This window comes from Channa argus, chromosome 2 (assembly GCF_033026475.1).
Source record: "Channa argus isolate prfri chromosome 2, Channa argus male v1.0, whole genome shotgun sequence".
Classification (NCBI taxonomy): domain Eukaryota; kingdom Metazoa; phylum Chordata; class Actinopteri; order Anabantiformes; family Channidae; genus Channa; species Channa argus.
In genome coordinates this window covers 10,891,226-10,908,940 of record NC_090198.1, presented here as the reverse complement: position 1 = coordinate 10,908,940, position 17,715 = coordinate 10,891,226, and positions in this window count along the sequence as shown.

The window sequence follows — 17,715 nt, the reverse complement described above, 5'->3', positions numbered from 1 at the left end:
AATCAGATGCTGACTGATGGATACAAAAGATAGAGACAGACAATGAGCTGCATCTGAAATCCTTTCACACCTCTGCTTGATATTGTTCAAGGGGAAAGTGTCTTTCAAGGTCCTTCTCTTTACATAAACAAAAGCGAACACACTCCAACCCACCAATATTCAGAATAATTTATAAAAATAATGATAGAGCCACTGCATTTGTTGTAGAGTGGATTACTTTCTCTTTTAAAGTGTGGGGTAATGCTCTGCCTCTGCTAATAACAGACTTGTGTATTATTTTTTAAACTATGCTTAATATTATGCTTACAAAGGTAGATAAACTAAACCCAGGTCCAGACTACAAAATCCTGTAGGTGTGGCAGAGTACAGCTGTTAGGCGGCCTGGTAGCTCAATGAGTAGAGCAGCTGGATGGGATCCAGAAGTTGCAGGATCAAATCCCAGGTGTGTCCCTGAACGAGGTACTCAGTGCTATAGCTCCCCTGGCACCGACCTGTGGCTGCCCACTGCTCCCCCCAGGGGGATGGGTTAAATGCAGAGAAGGAATTGTAGCATGTATCTGAAATAAGCATAAATGGTTAATGACAATCAAGGTTGTTGTTGTTGTTGTTCTTCTTCTTATTATTATTATTATTATTATTTTAATGCGCCCAAACATTGTATTATAATTTAGAATTGACAGGTAACAAATATTGAAGGATTCTGACATGTTCAGGATATGTCCATTAAAAAACCCAATATTATTTCATCAAGATTAAAGGAACAATAAATGCTTTCACATAATGGCATGAGTTAAATCCCAACACTGCATCGAATGGCAATAGTGAGAGAAATATTCAGTCTTCCTGTACATGTATACTGAATATACTTTTTGTCTACATCTGTAACATCTTTCCACTTCATCTTTCTCTCTCCATCTCTCTCCCCTTCTCTCATCACCTACACAGAGTGATTGATCTGATCTGCCATTGAGTCAGATTACATTATGCAGTATCACTGATAGGAGAATAGCAAAACAACTATTTTCTTTCTCCTTATCGCCTCCAAGAGGCTGTGTTTCTAGAGGGAGAACTATCCTCCCCAGCCAGATATCATTATTCATTTTGAGGCTTTCAGTACTGATTACATTTAATAGGCTCTGAAATTTTCACACGAGTGTTGAGCACTAAGGCTAAATCCAAAATATAATATGAAACTAAGAAACACAAGGAAAAGATCTGTTCAGATATTCAAAGCATCTTAATCATTTCAGTCAGGTGTTGAATGTGGAGCTTCTTCCTGAAATTCCACCTTGTTTAAAGTCACAGCTTAGGACAGTGAGAGTGGGGATTTGATCTTCATTACTTCATCTTAGACTTTGGGAATCACCCAAATCCTTATCCTGCGACTCCCAAGAGAAAAAAATATATTCTGTTTACTATTTTGAATAATTATAACTTAGAAATAAACCACGAATACAACCCACAACAGACACAGTAAAATGAACAGTAAAAATCAAATTTTATAAAATAAGAACATGTGAAATCCATCACCGGCTAATAGGTGCTGGATAGTCCCAAGACGATGACAGAATAACTTGTAATTCAGTTTTTTTCTTAAATGTTTATTTATCCTGGGTGGGTGTTGCTGGGAACAAGTGCTCCTTTGCAATAACGCCCTGCTTCACACTCGCATGGAGTCATAAGTATATGCTCAATCCAAACACTGTCCCCTAATGTTGCCCTTCACCATCACTTGCTAAAGAGCACTAAAGCTAAAGTTGTTTTCTGTTTTTTAAATTAGAGATGATATTTTAAATAATGTATGCAGCTAGGGGGTCATTGCCAAAGTGATTCACAGAGAAAAAAAGAATCCTGTGCAAACCCACTACAAAGGTCAAGCCAAAAAGTGACTGGAATATTTATTCTGCGTCTCCTAATTTATTGTCCTGGCACTTTGGTTTAAGATGGACAGGTTAAAACACATTTTCCATGCACATGAATATGATATGATATGAAGGTGTCTTTTCCAGGATGCTTTGTAAGACTCCTAAAGTGATGCTTGAAAGAAAGGGAACCTGATTCTACAAATGAGACAAAAACATTACACTTTTTAATTTATTATTTGCTGTAGAAAACTATACAAGCTGTAATATTTGAGTGTGGAAGACTGTGTAAACCATGCCTTCAATCCCCCCTCCCTCCCCCCCGCAAAAGTATTTATCACTAAACATTTCTGGGAACTGTTTTCCAGCCCTTTACATTAGCATGAAGTGTTCTGAGTTCATCAGAAAAGAAATGTTGCATCGTAGAATAAAAGGTGATCACTCAGAACAGCTTTCACTGAATTGCAGTAACTCTTCCCTCTAAGGGGACAAATGGACTTAGTCCATTTCAGCAACTTGTCCCCTACAGTACAGCAGCCCCAATGGATACCCCACTGCAGGAGTTAACCAGTCAGGGATTTTCTTTAATTTGTTCCCCATGCAACTCAGGCAGATTTTTGTAGTACTATGATATGCTCCACTTTAGTCAGACTATTTTTTTTCTTCCTGAGAAAAAAGTTGAGTTTCCTAAGAATCTGTTTACCTCTTTGCCTGTTTCCTGGACCTCACTGCCTGTTTGGATTTTGGACTTGGACTTTGTTTACTCAGCTGTTTGTCGGAACGGTTTTTGGATTCCCTGCTCGGTAACTGTCCGTTGCTTTCGTCTGCTATTCTTGGGACTTGGCTCATCATTCCAAGGGGATGTCTCAGGGTTGGAGGCTGTTGACGGAAGCACGAATCCTGGCAACATAATCTGCAACTTCTCTAGTGTCCACCTCTCAGCCGTCTCCAATGTCAATCTTCCAATGCCTCCAAGCCTAAGCTGTGCAATGGGCCTTAGATGTCTAGTAACACAAAGCACTCACTGCCCAATGAAAGTGAAACACAGCTGCCAGTGAACACAAGCCTCACATGTCCCAGGAGACAGGGTCCCCAGTACTCAGCCACACACTGTAGACTTCTTAGTGATTATCCTGCCTGTTCATGAGATAAAATATCTCTTGATGATCCTGATGAACTTTGTTAGGCTTCTAATCCCATATTGTATGTGTCTGTGTGTGTCTGTGTGTGTCTGGCTTTGTTATGTTTCTGTCTTGATTGTCTGTGACGACCCTGTATCGTCTGGTAGCGCCAACTTTTCACCTATTCCTGACAATGTTCCTCGTTTTGTTCGTGCTTCAGTCCAAAAACAACCAAGCTGTTTTGGAGTCCGCTTGTTCTGCTGATGTCTTTCAGGCTCCATGTTAGTCAGATCCGTGCTCAGCTTTCCGAAGTCAGTCATTGGGTTTGCCGGCTCCTGACTGAGACTTTTCTCAGCCACCTAATATGTAGACCCAGAAAATTGTCAGGAACAGTAATGTTCATCAACAAGGAATGGTGTAGTTGGTTGTATTACAGGGTAAGAGCAAACCATCTATAAGGGTGTGAAGGTTAGAGGACGTGTTGCCTGAGTATGCCTCCATTGCCAGCTCCAAATTCAGCCACCTCCTCTCTTTCCACATCAATTATTGTTGTAGTGAACCTCAGTGTTAACTTTTCGTTACAGCTACATCTAAACGGACATCAACAAATTACTGCCCTCTTTTGAGCCCATGGACAAATTTATACCAAGTTACAAATATCCTCTACAACTCTTCACAAATGGTTGATAAGGAAATATCCAAATAATATAGATTTCACGGTGCAACAGCATTTATTGAAATCTGCTATGCTTTTACCTGCACTGTTGTTAGTTAATGTTTGAATTTAAAAGCAGCTCCCAAGCTATTTTGTCTCAACACTAACAGCTTTTCACACAAACATAGATGAATTGGTGTTTTATTCAATTTGCATTCAATTTATTCAAACATATCAAATCACAAAAATAGACATGAACCGATAAATTATTGATAGACACGTACAAAAAGCATATTTGATGATTTATGTCACTTTCTAAAAACACAAAAGCCACTTTCAGCTTGAACCTTTTAATTAAGTAGGACCAATTGCCGGTGGTGAAAGATCAGGAATCTTGTGCTTTTTCATTGTGCCCTTTGCAGGAGGTGTGAATCCTTAACCAAATAATAAATATACATATAAAGGAATCAGTGACAGGAGCAACTTATTATTCTTGTGGTGGTGCACTTTATCAAGCTGCAACCTCCCACCCCTATTTTCCAATATCCTACCTCTCACCCCTCTCAGCCCAAGCAGCTGGATTCTCCTCTTTTTATGAGATAAGCAGACTGCCCTTTCTTCACTGGGGAAATGCAAGAATAAGAATGCAGGATTTGTCCTCTGAGTTAAAAAAAAAAAAAAAAAAAAAAGGACCCTGGCTCCTTGTCCCACAGTTGAAAATGTCATCCTGGCCCAGCAATAAATCACATGGGGCTGTGATGTGTTTACTTATTACAGTGAGGTGCATCGCTGTCATCCACACTCTTATTTACTCACCTGGCCCTCTGCAGGCTCCCCACCACCACACTTAAGTTTCTATACCTTTCCACTCATTTTGTTTCTCTCACTCACTGGAGGCAGCACAAGTGTAACAATCCCTCCATGCATATAATCTGAAACAATTGTATAAAACCTATGTGAAACGGTGTAGTAGGAAATACTCAAGCCAGTAAAACTGAAAGCCTTTACTTTTACCAACAGCCCAATGAGAATTTACCACCATTAAGAATGGTGCAGTCACTGTGTAAGTGCCTTGATAAATTGGCACCAGACCCCTAAACCAGTTCACTTTAGAGAGTGTACAGCAGGCTCTCTTTATTTGGAGATAGAAGCTCTTGTCAGAGGAGCACAAAACAAATTTGGCAGTAATAAGCACAAACCCACGTTTCCAAAAGAGCAACATCTATAGAAACGTGACTTTGTTCCACAGATCAGTGTTAGATAGCACTGGTATCATTGCATATCAAAGACTTACATCTCTCATTAGACTAACTGCATTGGTTAACCCACACTGCATAATGAGTTTGGAAAAACAAAAACTGTTCTCTCCTGTTGGGCTGTCTATAAGCAAGGCCCCTTCTCCACTCTTTGATCTTTAAGGCTATCAGTTGTTAATACTGAGAAGAAATGAACTGCACTAAACTGTAGGACTGAGTGTGATGCAAAGCACATAGTGGTGCTTTGCAAATTGTTTCCCAGGGTAAGGTTGAATTGTTCATGTCATTTGTGTTTATGCTGAAGATGTTCCCGAGGGTTATAGTAGGGCAGGAAATGGAAGCTCAACATGAAAGTTACAGGACTTTGATAAGAGCACCAGCAGGCAATTACAGTACAGCAGCCCACCAGAGAATTGGAGGCTGTAACCTGTTGTTAGGACAGAGCCATCAGTAAATCTGTGGCAATAGACAATCCTGCCTACTCTGTTATTTGCAGTGTCTTTCTTTTAAGATTGAATTTTTCTCCAGCTTCTCCAAACACCTCTCAGGTTCATTTGGGACATACAGTACTGCCTGTCCTATTAACAATGTTCGTTCTTTTGGTTTATCTGCAATTGTCTGCATACAAATTCCCATCAATAAATCTGAAAGTGCAGTCAGTCCCCATTTTTAGTGCAACAGCAAATAATTTAATGGAATTTTATATTCCACACTCTAAACCTCATGGAGGTATTTCTGTGTAAATGCTGGTGGATATTTATTTATATGTGTATGAAAGGTATCTTCTCTCTTGATTTGAATTTACTATAGCTCTTGTGCCCTGCCTCCAGCTCATTTCATCTTGCATTAGTCATGGCTGCTGATGCTGAAAGATTCTGCAATACTGAGTGAACCAAACATGGGGTTTTTTCTTATACTTTTTTCCTCTTGTATAATAAACAAACCAGACTAACTTCAGACTTTGCATTTTGTCAGTTACAAAGAGAGTTATGTTTTTAGTTCCATTTGATAGGAAAAGGTGTAACCAAAGCTGGATGCATTTTACTTCTATTATTTCACCTATTACATGTCTTCAACATCTGAATCTGTGCTCAGAATATAAAAATAAAGACTTCTGCAAGCAGCTAATGGCTCCTGGGTATTTTAAGAGAAGTTACAGCATCAATTTTATGGGGTCAGTATGGATTAGTTGGCAACTCTTGTGACTAACTTGTATTATGACCTAAGGTCCAAACACCCAGGAGAATGAGGTGAAAATGAACAGGCAGGAGAAAAGAAAGTGGAGGAATCACTGCTCTCTCTAATTACTGAAGTAATTTCCTTCAGTGAGTTTTGCTGTGTCTTTTCAGAACTTTGTGCACAAAGCTCTACCCAAATCAAATTCCCTTAATGATAAACTAAAAAAAGAGTATTTGTCTACTGCATATGATCACGCAGGTCGTTTACTAAATCTTTAGTAAAGAAAATCCAGTAATATGCCATGTACTGTAGTCTCTACTTACATGGGGCTTATTTTAAAGCAGGTTGTTCACAAGTAAACTTGTGAAATAATAGGATACTCAATTCAGTGAAGCACAAAAACTTCAATGTTTGCAATTGAAGCAAGGCAATACTAATTTTTTAATCAAACCATGCCTATCAAATTGATCAGGACTTTTTAAATGTGGTACAAATTTTATTTCCTTTTTGAGCATATATAAACAGATGAGTTATCAGTTTCTATTTGTGTACCTTTCCTGGTTCTAAATGATGATGTAGTGCTGCCAGCAGATGAGAGATTGGAGAAGTGGAGCAGGGATTTCAGCACTGCTCCATGGCTACATTGCGCGTGTCAGCAAGATGCCACAAATGCCCAGCACACACAAACCTGTCTTTGAGATAATGCCCTGTCAAGAGAAAGGTCAGATGAATGCAGAAGGTAGATAAATTACACATCATCACTGAAAAGGAAGCAGGAAAGCAGGAGAACAGCACCAATTGTCCTGGAGACAGAGTTGTTTTTCTAAAATTACCAATAATTCCAGCCAATGGTGGATCATGCAGGTCCTTAATGTTTCAAGCTTCAAGTCCAGTCATTGAAAAGACTGTTCGATTTCATTGGCCCCTGGCCTTCTCCCCTGGGTGGTCATTAGTGGTGGTAAAATCCCTCCACCGATCCACCAGTAGATGGCGTCTGTGATCTGACTCTTTAGTGGCTAAAGATTGAGGCTCTCTGCTGTTTCTGTCTTCATAATGATGTTGCTGAGTTAAATATGATTGCAGTAGCTCTCAGCAGCCTCTTTATACAAAATTATGTCTTAGATCTTAACCCAAACTTGCAGATTTTTAAAAAATGTGTTACTGCACTGAGCTGTAGCAGAGAGCTACCAAAATGCATTTTCCTCTCTTTCCAAGTGATAGAGAAATCCAGCTTTGATCACTGACCTAATTAATGAAGCAATTGATGAATGTAAATACCAGATTAGTTATGCAAATGCTCATGCACAGAAAAAAAGAAAACATTGCCCCCGTTAGGAAGTTCTGAGGGCACAGAAATTATGAATGCATGAGACAAGATCTTGTTCATGATACATTTTCATAAATACCGATAAGCAAAACCAAAGCTGTGGATTATATTCTGTGCCAAAGGGGCTTCAGAGTAGGAGTGATCTGAATGAGGATGCAGGAAGAGGGTTTTGCCCTCTTCTCCCTTTTCTCGCTGTGTAATAATTCCACTTTTCTTTTTTACAAAAATCTGACATTTTCAGCCTTGAGATAGGCCAGTGAGTTGAACAGAACTCATAATAGCCAAGACATAGCTACTATTTTAGTGTTTCTAGCGCGTAAGTCTAGTTATGCGTAATGACATTACATTAATTATATGACAGACAATGTGACATATTATGAGACAGCAGTGAACACGGAAGATGCAATACTCTAAGCATCAATGTGTTAGCAATTAGAGTGAGATGAGAGTAGCCTTTAACCATTTATCCTGTTTTATGGTTGCAGGGGGGTTGGAGCCTATCCCAGCTGTCACTGGGCAAGAGGTGGGGTGCACCTCTGGACAGTGGCAAAATGAAGAAGAAGCCCTCCTTTGTGATGTTTGATGGAGCAACATGAAAAAAACGTAATAAGACAGCACTGTATTTGTAAGTGCCTCACATAAACATTGTGAAGGATGGTAAGATAAATGCTGCATACCTTTGATGTAAGGTATGTAAGCCGGTTCACTTTATTGGTATTGGGTGCACTAAGGCTGCAGACTGTACATGCAGAACCAATTTTTTGCCTTTGAAGAGCTGTCCACAGAGAGTCTGTCCAGATAAGGGCACAATTTCAAAATCAAGAACAGATAGAAATGTAGAGGAGATCTGTCTTTTTAGCATTAAAAGAAAAAACAATTCTAATTTAGGTTTCAACGTTTTCACAACTGACTCAATATGAGGCTCAAAAGAAAGGCTGTTATCCAACAGATTAGCAAGGTAAGATGTGATAAACTCTATACTCTTGCCTTACCTTAAAACAACTTCCACTGGATTAAATGCCAATTTTTTAATTAGCAAATTCCACACACTTCATTTCACAACACTTTCAGAAAGGATGAGATTAACCAAGAATTGCTGAAAAACATTAAAATGTACCCGAAACTGAGAAAAAGTCTGTACGTAAGTAGGAGCAAAAAAAGTACATAACATTAGATCCCCCCTTTTTCCACTGTAAAGGAGAAAGACCAGAGGCCGTCAACTTGTACTCATTGCTGTCTGACAATTTTCATAGGTCAATTGTTTGATATATCAATATGAAATAGTTAGTAGTTTGTAATAGCGGTTTGTAGAAGTGTTACGGCTCACTAAACCCAAAGTAGCAATATGAAAATAACTCACTAATATTTTAATAAAATCTTTCAGCTGCTCACTTGATAGAGATTATAAAAGTTTGGCTAAAAGTTTAGAAAAAGCCTTATAATTATTCAACTGACCTGGATCACCAAGTTTTAGTAAAGGTATGACGAAAGCTAAAAACCAGTGAGATCTAATCGGATATAGGAAAGATTAAAGATACTGCACACTTATTGCCTTCCAATCATTTGAGTGCCTCACAGAAGAGTATACAGAAGTAGCCCTAAAATTAAAGGCTGGTGAATATTTAATACCCTGTTACAATAAGTGGTATTAACAAATGATGCAATAAAATAGTCATTGAAGTCATCAGTCATTATGGTTTTATACACAGATATATCAGAACCTAAAACAGTTTTAGGTGATTTCACTACTATTCTGAAAAGCTCCTTTTATCCAGACACACATTACAAACCCAAGAACATTTTTCCAACATAGCACTAACTACTGAAACACAAACATTTATCACACACATTTCCTTGTAACACGGCCAATCAATTTAAAGTCAGTAATTAACCTAACATGCATGTTTTGTGACTGTGGAGGAAACTAACTAGAAGAAACCCACGCAGACATGGGAAGAACCTTCACGTGTCAGCCAGATGACATATATCAAAGATATTCGAGATAATGCTATGCCTAGCTTAATTACTAATTATTACAAATTAATTTAAATACTTTAGTGTTATTATTTACTTTTACTGTAAAATTGGGCCTCAAGACTGGTTTAGGCTCTTTTGGGCTTTTAAAGTGGAGGCGGATATATTGTGTTTAATTGAGGCTGACATCATCGGCATAACTGGGGTACCTCGGTAGTTTAAAATGAGACCATTATGTTTTTTTTGGTGACGTGGATTTATTGTCAATACTACTGTCAATAAATGATTCATCCAACATGGCAAATCCTGATTTATGGTTTTGAGAAGAGGATGAATTTAAGGTTGGACCATTCGACAGTTTGGGATGAATGTTAATAGCTAAATATTTTATGTTACCAGTACAGAGAGAAATAGATGGTGTTTGGGCTGCTGCACCCTATCCACTCAAAGAGAGTGGAAGGGTTTATTCCAGACGATCAAGTAATTTCTGATTTGGTAGAATGCTTCTCTAAGCTGAATGGTCTCTTGTTTCAGATGTTGTAGAGTTACATCATTATGTGCCCAAGAAAGTCAAATCATGCACCACATTTAAAAAAAAATAAACTGGATAGAATCACGTGTGTGACTGGAAGGTTGCTGTCTCAAGAATCTACAACAGCACTAAAATCTAGGCTTTGAAAATAAATATATATTCCCATTTTCCACACCGCTAAAGCTTAAGTGGATCCATTCAGAGACTTGTAGTCAAAGACTGTGGTCATTATTGGGCAGCTCTAACACATGAATAAGAAATAAGCATAAAATAGAGCATTTCGGTATAAGAGAACACATGCAAGGAAAATTCTTTGAACAAATGAGAGGTACGTTTTTACAGTGTAATTTTAAATTCTTGGGAAAATTTGAGGCAAATATATTTATTAACTCCCTTTTAACTCTCTGAACAAATTGTTCACTCAAGGTTTTTTACAAAGGAAGGAGCAGAAGCTTTACATTTGCTCATGGGCCATGATGTGAAGAGAAATAATGATAAAACCAGAAAGGCTTAAAAGAAGTCCAGCTTTCTAAAATTACCAGAATTTTCTAGCTGTCTGTGCCATGCACTAATAGGGATCAGAGGCTCTCCATATGCTTATCATGTCCCTTTCTACACTGGAGACTTCAGGGATTAAAAAGGCTTGTGCTGCAAATGAAGCCAAACTGGTCTCAGCTTTAACAGGGCCTATAGACAAAGAGAGACTGGGACAGCATGACAGAGCCAGAAGGATGCTCCTTCTCATCACAGTGTGAATTTATATCACTTGTATCACACAAAATACTGAGGATACCAACATATTTTATGCAGTTACCCTATATAAAGGGATAGGCTTGTGTCATGGTCTAGCTGTTCATTTTTCTTCATACCCCTCTGTTGGCGTACAACCCTGACCTTGTCGGTGTCCTGCACACGTTCTTGTGTTAAAACCCTCACCCACTACAAATAAACATTTTTCAGAAAATGATATATAGCAAATAAACTTATATAAGGGCATTAAGACAACTTCAGAAAATGCACATTGGTTTTTAATTATGGTTTTCAGAGATATCTCAAATTAAATCTAACTAAATAAACTATCAACGATATCTTATTTTCAATGGCAATTTGAAAAAAGTAACTCCTTAAATAAATTTTAGGGGAAAAAAATAGGAATATTGCCAGATAACCTCCGACGGGGCCTGGGGGCTCAATTGTAGGGCATTGGTTTGGGCATTGGAAGGGTTAAAATCCCACCCCACCAGGCGTGGTACCAGGTGGCCCTTGGTGGCTGGCTGGTGGCTGGTGGCGTAAAAAAAAAAACTCAATGTGCGACCCTGAAGGGACAAGCTGGAAGCTGTTGAACTTGATTGGCAAATAAGCTCCTAGTGTCTAAAATTCTTGTGTCAGTGTCACAACAGTCTTTGTAGTGAAGATTTGTGCCTACTGTAATACTGCTGTACTGCACATACAGTAATATTGCATTTTCATTTTGCTGGAATTTATGTAGGGACAATGTTAATGACCCTTGACTAAAATTAGACATAATTTCACTGCAGATTACCTGTTTCCTTGGCTCTAAGTTAATAAATCCACATAGATTAATGAATGGTCCAAGGCCGCTGTGCCGGTGCCTAATTGCACATTATCCCGAAACATGTTGCTGCTTTCTGTGCTGACTGCCACAGATACAGTATAAGTTTCAGAAAAGGAGCTACGTTCTTGTTTGTCATAGAGGGAAACTGTGCCTGAAAGCAGCAATGTTCAAGTCAAAATAGTTTTGCTGCTAATGCTGTGATGCTGAAAGAGAGATGCACACCGGCACTCTGGGTGTCACAAGCCAGAGCTAGGGTGAGCTGAAAGGGAGTCATGAAGAGCAGTTTACTGAGGACAGAATCAGTGAGTGACAAACTTGGATTGACACTGACAATATTCCTACTGAAACCATTGGCGTTTTTTTTTTTACTTATGTGACCTATGTATTGCATAATGTGATGGCCTCTTCTGTTCATCATAACAGCTTTAGAGGGTGATGATATGTCAGTATCGTGCTGCAACTAGTCCTGCCCTGAAGTGTCCAATAGTGAAAAAACTGACTGCAGTATTACTTGCTGCTGGGATATCTTGTTCATGTAGCAGTATACTGTACAGACACTTTTCAAAATGTTAATTTCAAGGTTTAATGTCGGCTATAAAAAACATATTGTAAAACAGTGCATAGTAATTAACTGTGCATGGTTGAAAATAGTAGCCTGTCTTATCTGTCAAATATTTGGTTTGTTCAGAATGACAGAGGATTCTGAGCAGTCCGAGACAGGACACGAGAAACTGAATAATAATATAATCACGTCCATGGGTAAATTTGCATAATATCCCATGAAAACATTCATCAATGGGATGTGTGCATTATCTATTCAATTTCAGGAAGCTTTAAAGCTTTAAACCATGCAGGTTAAAGGCAGGTTTTAAAATTCTGACAATTACCCATTTTCCATTAATACACAAGGTTTATTCAGTTTTCCATGGATAGCCGTTGACTTTGCTGGATGGAATGGAATTGGCTTTACCCTTTCCTTAATTTCTTCAGGGTCTTGGTCCTTTAATGACAAAAAAAAAAATTAAAGCAACAACACAAAGGTGCTTCACTCAGCCATTCCTAAGTCAACAGGGCCCATGACTCTAACTCCAATAAGAGTGGCTTTGACTTAATTAAACCTTGCAAACAATGTCACGGACCACAGAGGGCTGACATTGCTGCCTTGCCTGAGCTCAATGTGTGTGAGAAAATGCCATTACATCAAGTTACTTTAAAAAGGAAACGTTTTGCTTAGATGAAGTCGCACAGCTCCCGGCTACTTCAACAGGAGTTATTATAAACTGGACTCTCATTACTTTCCATTTGTACACACTTTGAGAACATGTAGGGCAGTAAAGATGAATAGAAGTGATTTTACTTCATTATTCTAAATTAATAAATTGAATTTCTTAGTACATATTGGATTGAATCTGTTGACTGCTGGCTTCACCACCTTAAAAAGTACATGGTTATTGGCCATTATTAACTGATCATTAGAACCAGTTCAGCAATGTGGAAAATTGGATGTTCAGCATTTCTAGTTACAGGTTTGTGAAGCGGATTGCATTAGTTTCTTGCTGAGAAGTAACAAAAATGTGAGGTTGCTTAATTAAAAGAAGCCAGCATCTGTTCAGTGAGGGATTGAATATGAGAGACATTAACATGTGGTATTTAAACAGAGTTTTGGCACTACAGTTTCTTTAACAGATGATTTAACAAACAGCTGTTGGTTTTTATGAAATGAAAAAGGGTTTCTATTACTGTGCCAAGCCACTTTTTAAAATGCTATTTTCCACACTTCAGGTGTTAATAGCCCACACGACTTACTTGATGGTGGTGGGCGAGTTGCTTCTCGGGTCAGGGTGGTTGACCTGCGGAGCCATTGTTAGGCTCTGAACTGCAACATAATTTTATAACACTAAAAAGGCAGCGCACAAACTGGAGATCAATCTTTAAAAATGATGAATACAAATTTAATACAATATCTCTCTGATGCTATAAATATACATATATATAAAGTTTATAAACACTCATGGACAATCATGGACACTACTTTCACTGCAATAATGGGTTTTCTGATTTAACTGTTTTAATATTTGTTCAATTTTTGTTTTGTTTTGTGAAACTAACAGTAAATATATACATACAATAAATACAATAAACCTAATATTTGGTTAAATGGCCCTTAGCAAGTTTCACCTTCAGCGGAGGCTTTTGGTAAGAATCAAATAGATTCTGTCAGATTTGTGCCAGATATCTGACTGTTATTGTTGTCAGAATGGTTAGAGTTTAATTAGATTTACTGGCACAAATCTGGCTTTTAAGCATTGTAAGCATACTTTAGAAAAGGTTAAGGTCAGGACTTTGGAGGCAAACCTGCTTTATACAGTCCAAAACTAGCTTTGATTTGTATTTGTGTTCATCGTCCTGACCCAAGTGTGCCCAAGATTTACACATGTCGCTGATGGTTTGAGGTTATGCTGTAGTGGGAAATTCTGTGCTAATCCTCCAGGCCCATTGGGAGCTAAACAAACAGAGCATGATATTACCACCATCAAGCTTAACAGTTGGCGTAGTGTCTTTGGGTTACTCCTCTAAACATCCTTCTGGTCTTTTATTGCCAAACTCAACCCTCTGTCCAAAAACGGCCCTCTACAATGCTTCTTTTTTCTGCATGGGGTCATCTGAAAACTTTAGCAGCCTTGGTAAATGTACACAGTGTACACAGTATTCTAGCAGCAACAACTTCAGGCTTCCAGAATATGCAATGAGCTTTTTTCTATGTACTGTGTGTTTGTCAATCAAATGAGTGCTGTCAAACAAACCCTTTGATGTTTGTACATAGAGGTCAACATCTTGAATATCTTGCGGACCATGCACAAAGGTGTTCACCTTGGCTACACTATAAAGTATGACCATACCTACACAGTAACTCCAGAATATCTCTATTCTCTATAATATATCTATATAATATCTCTGTAATTTCCATTACTGCCTGAACCCCTTTCAGATTCTGTCACCATGACCCCTTCTGTCCAAATGGACTGTTTGTGTCTGGATTACCCACGTGGACTGTCATGCCTCGTACCATACCTCAACTCCTTCTGCTGGTGCAGACTGTTCATGCTCAGACTTCCCCCTGTGGTCTGCCTCAGAAAGACTTTTGGTGTCTGATGTGTGCATTGTGCACTTATGTGGTTTGTCCTTTCTGAGAACTGTCAGCTGTCTGTTACCTTTCTGCTGTATACTGTCTGCCAAACTTAAATTATTCACTTACCAGATACTTAGCTGTTGCTAGTCTGTTATAACAGGCAGCATTGTGGCACAGGGGTTAGTGTTGCCCCCCACAGGTGATCATAGGCATACATCTTAGCTAGTAGACAAAGCCCTCCTGTGTGGAGTTTGCATGATTTCCCCATGCTTGCCAGGGTTTCCTTGAGTTACTCCGTTTTTTATCTTACAGTTTGTGAACATGAAGGTGAGGTAATTGGTCACTTGCCTGTAGATGTGACTCTCTTTGAGATCAGCCATGAGATAGACTGCTGACTTGTACAGGGTGTGTCCTGCCGTTTGCCCAATGTCAGCTGGGATCAGCTCCTGTGCCTGTGTCCCTTAACAGGATAAAACAGTTTAGATAAATGATGGATAGTCTTAAAATATTTTTACCCACCCGTTAAGCACCCTTGCTGAGATTTGTCATTGCTTTGTGTATGTGATAAAATGGTCAAAATGTTGTGTTTCAGGAACTGCTCAACCTTTGGAGGGATTGTAAAGAAATAAATCTACTTGCGAGCTTGTTATTGGATAGTTTTTCTAAACTGCACTAGTCATTTTTCCAGTGGAATAGACAAACAATGTGCAGGATTTTAAGAGTCAGGAGGTATATAATATTCAGGTCAGTATACTTAAATAGTTCAGTAGAAGGCAACATTCATCTTGCATCAGTATTTTAGGAGAGTGTTAAAAAACGTGTATAAATCTACGTAAGTTATCTAAATGGATAAAGCCAAATTACCTTTTAACTTTGTTTTTAATCACCTCATCAGTTCCAAAAGCAAAATAATGCCTATTTTTGTTTTGTACATCTGCTTTTAAAACAAGTTGAAAAGAGCTTTTACTTGCAGCCATGTCTGTCATTCTGCTATGATAGACATGGCTACATGTAAGGGCGCTGCAATGATAGGTCAACGATAAAGCAATTTAGAAACAATTTGGCTGTTTTGGCAACCGGCATGTGAGTTAAGCCTGTTTCACTTATGAACCCCTGACAAGGTCAGGAGACATCAGCTTTGGACATTTTCCAGAAATGTGTTTCACACGTGTAGCACAAAGTGAGCGATCATCTAAAGAGAAGCATCCTCACGTGTGAAACACAGGAGGCACAACATGATAGTAAACCTGGGCTATGTCTGAAGGGGTTTTAGTTTGTGCATGTTTACAATGCTTATTTCCTAGTTTTGGAAATGGTATACAAGTAACAGAGTCCAGGGCCACTCTAGTCCTTTGGAGTAGAGTGGCTTATCCTTTCCTGATGTATTAAGATTGTCTTATTACCCCAGCAAAAGACACATCAAGCAGTCTGCTGGCTGGCTGTGCTCCAGAAATTCAAGGGAGAACAGAGGAGAGAGAATAGGTGGGATGTAGTGACAGATGGTGACTGCAGGTCAGAAGCAGGACAGCAGCAGTGGGCTTCACTGAGTGCCACAGATATCATGCTACTACTCTGCTTTTGATTCAAAATAGGAAAAAGCTATTCAAAAATTAAAATGTAATGGGCCACAGGGATTTAGGTGAACCCTGTCTCCTAAAAATCACATTCCTATACAACTAAACTGCAAATGGGATTCTGTTTTTGTAGCAAAGGTAATTATTACGTTCCGATGCAACACATTTTTTAATGAATGATACAGAACTTTGATCAAGAGAAAGGGAGCTGCCAGGAGTTGGCTCAGGGTGGGTGGTGGGTGTATAATGCCCAGGACTATGAAGCCAATGACATGAATTCAGTTCCTGAGTCCATCCCCGGAGTCCTGTCCCTGTGACATTAGGGTTAGAGTAAGATTGTGGATATGTTTAAAACACACATACACATTTTGTGTAAAACAACTGTTATATTTTCCTCTTTTGCACCAGCCCTTGATCTTCTTCCTACCCTAACCAGCTCCTGTACCTGCCTAATCACAATCAGAAAAATGCTTAAATAATGCTGAAGTCAAACAAACTGGACATTGTACTGCAGGATTGCGTATAGCCGCTAAAAACAAAACTGGATATTTTGCTGTAAGATCGGATATTTTGGCAGACAAAAATATGTTGTCTGGTAACATTTCATTTGATATGTTCACTATTGACGTATTTGCAACTCACCATTTATGTCACATGAAAACATATTTGTCATTACATTCACTGGAAATGTAATGTATTTAAAATTACGTTTTCCAGGAAAATGTAATCCCGTTTGCAGTTTAGTTGCACAGGAACATCATTTTTAGGAGACTGGGTTGTTTAGGTGGCACCTTCTCTCACAACAGAAGTGTTAGTTTTATTTTTTTATTTTTTTGAGCAATACAGAACGTCTGATATTTGTCTGGTATTTCGGACCTAAGCCAAGTTATAAAGACATTTTAAAATGTCACACAAAACTTGATAGGGAATAAGTGGAGGTACTGTACAGTGAAGATGATGTGTTGACAAGGTTTTGTGACTTAAAATAGTCACAGGTAACACCCAGGTTGAGGATCTCCTGAGTAGGAGAGACAGTTTGAAGGCAAAGGACAAATCCTTCACGAAGAATCATCAAACCAACCTTGGACACCACAACAAAGTTCAGTTGTTGAGTTTATCTTGAGATATAAAAAGTCTCCGACTGTGACAAGGGCTACATAGCTTGGTGTTTCACTTAGTAGTCCAGCTATCTCACCTGAAGTCAGAGGCTTGAGAAACTGTTGTAGAATAAAATTTTAGTCAAATGACAAAGTTGTGTTGTGGCCATAGCAGTTGTACAGGATGTACAAAAGTGAAGGGAGATGAGGTTATCATACACTTCACCTGGGGGATTTTGTCCCCTTTTTTGTTGGAGACACATGCTTTGGTCTGTAAATGATCCCTGAGCTATCTCAGAAGTGATGAGAGAACTGCATAAGCCAGTTTCACATATTAACTCTAGTCAATGTTAGTGGGATTCAGCCTAGGACATTGTCCGGAGTGACGTTTCAGACATGTAACTCGCCCGAGTGACAAGCGTCTATACGTGT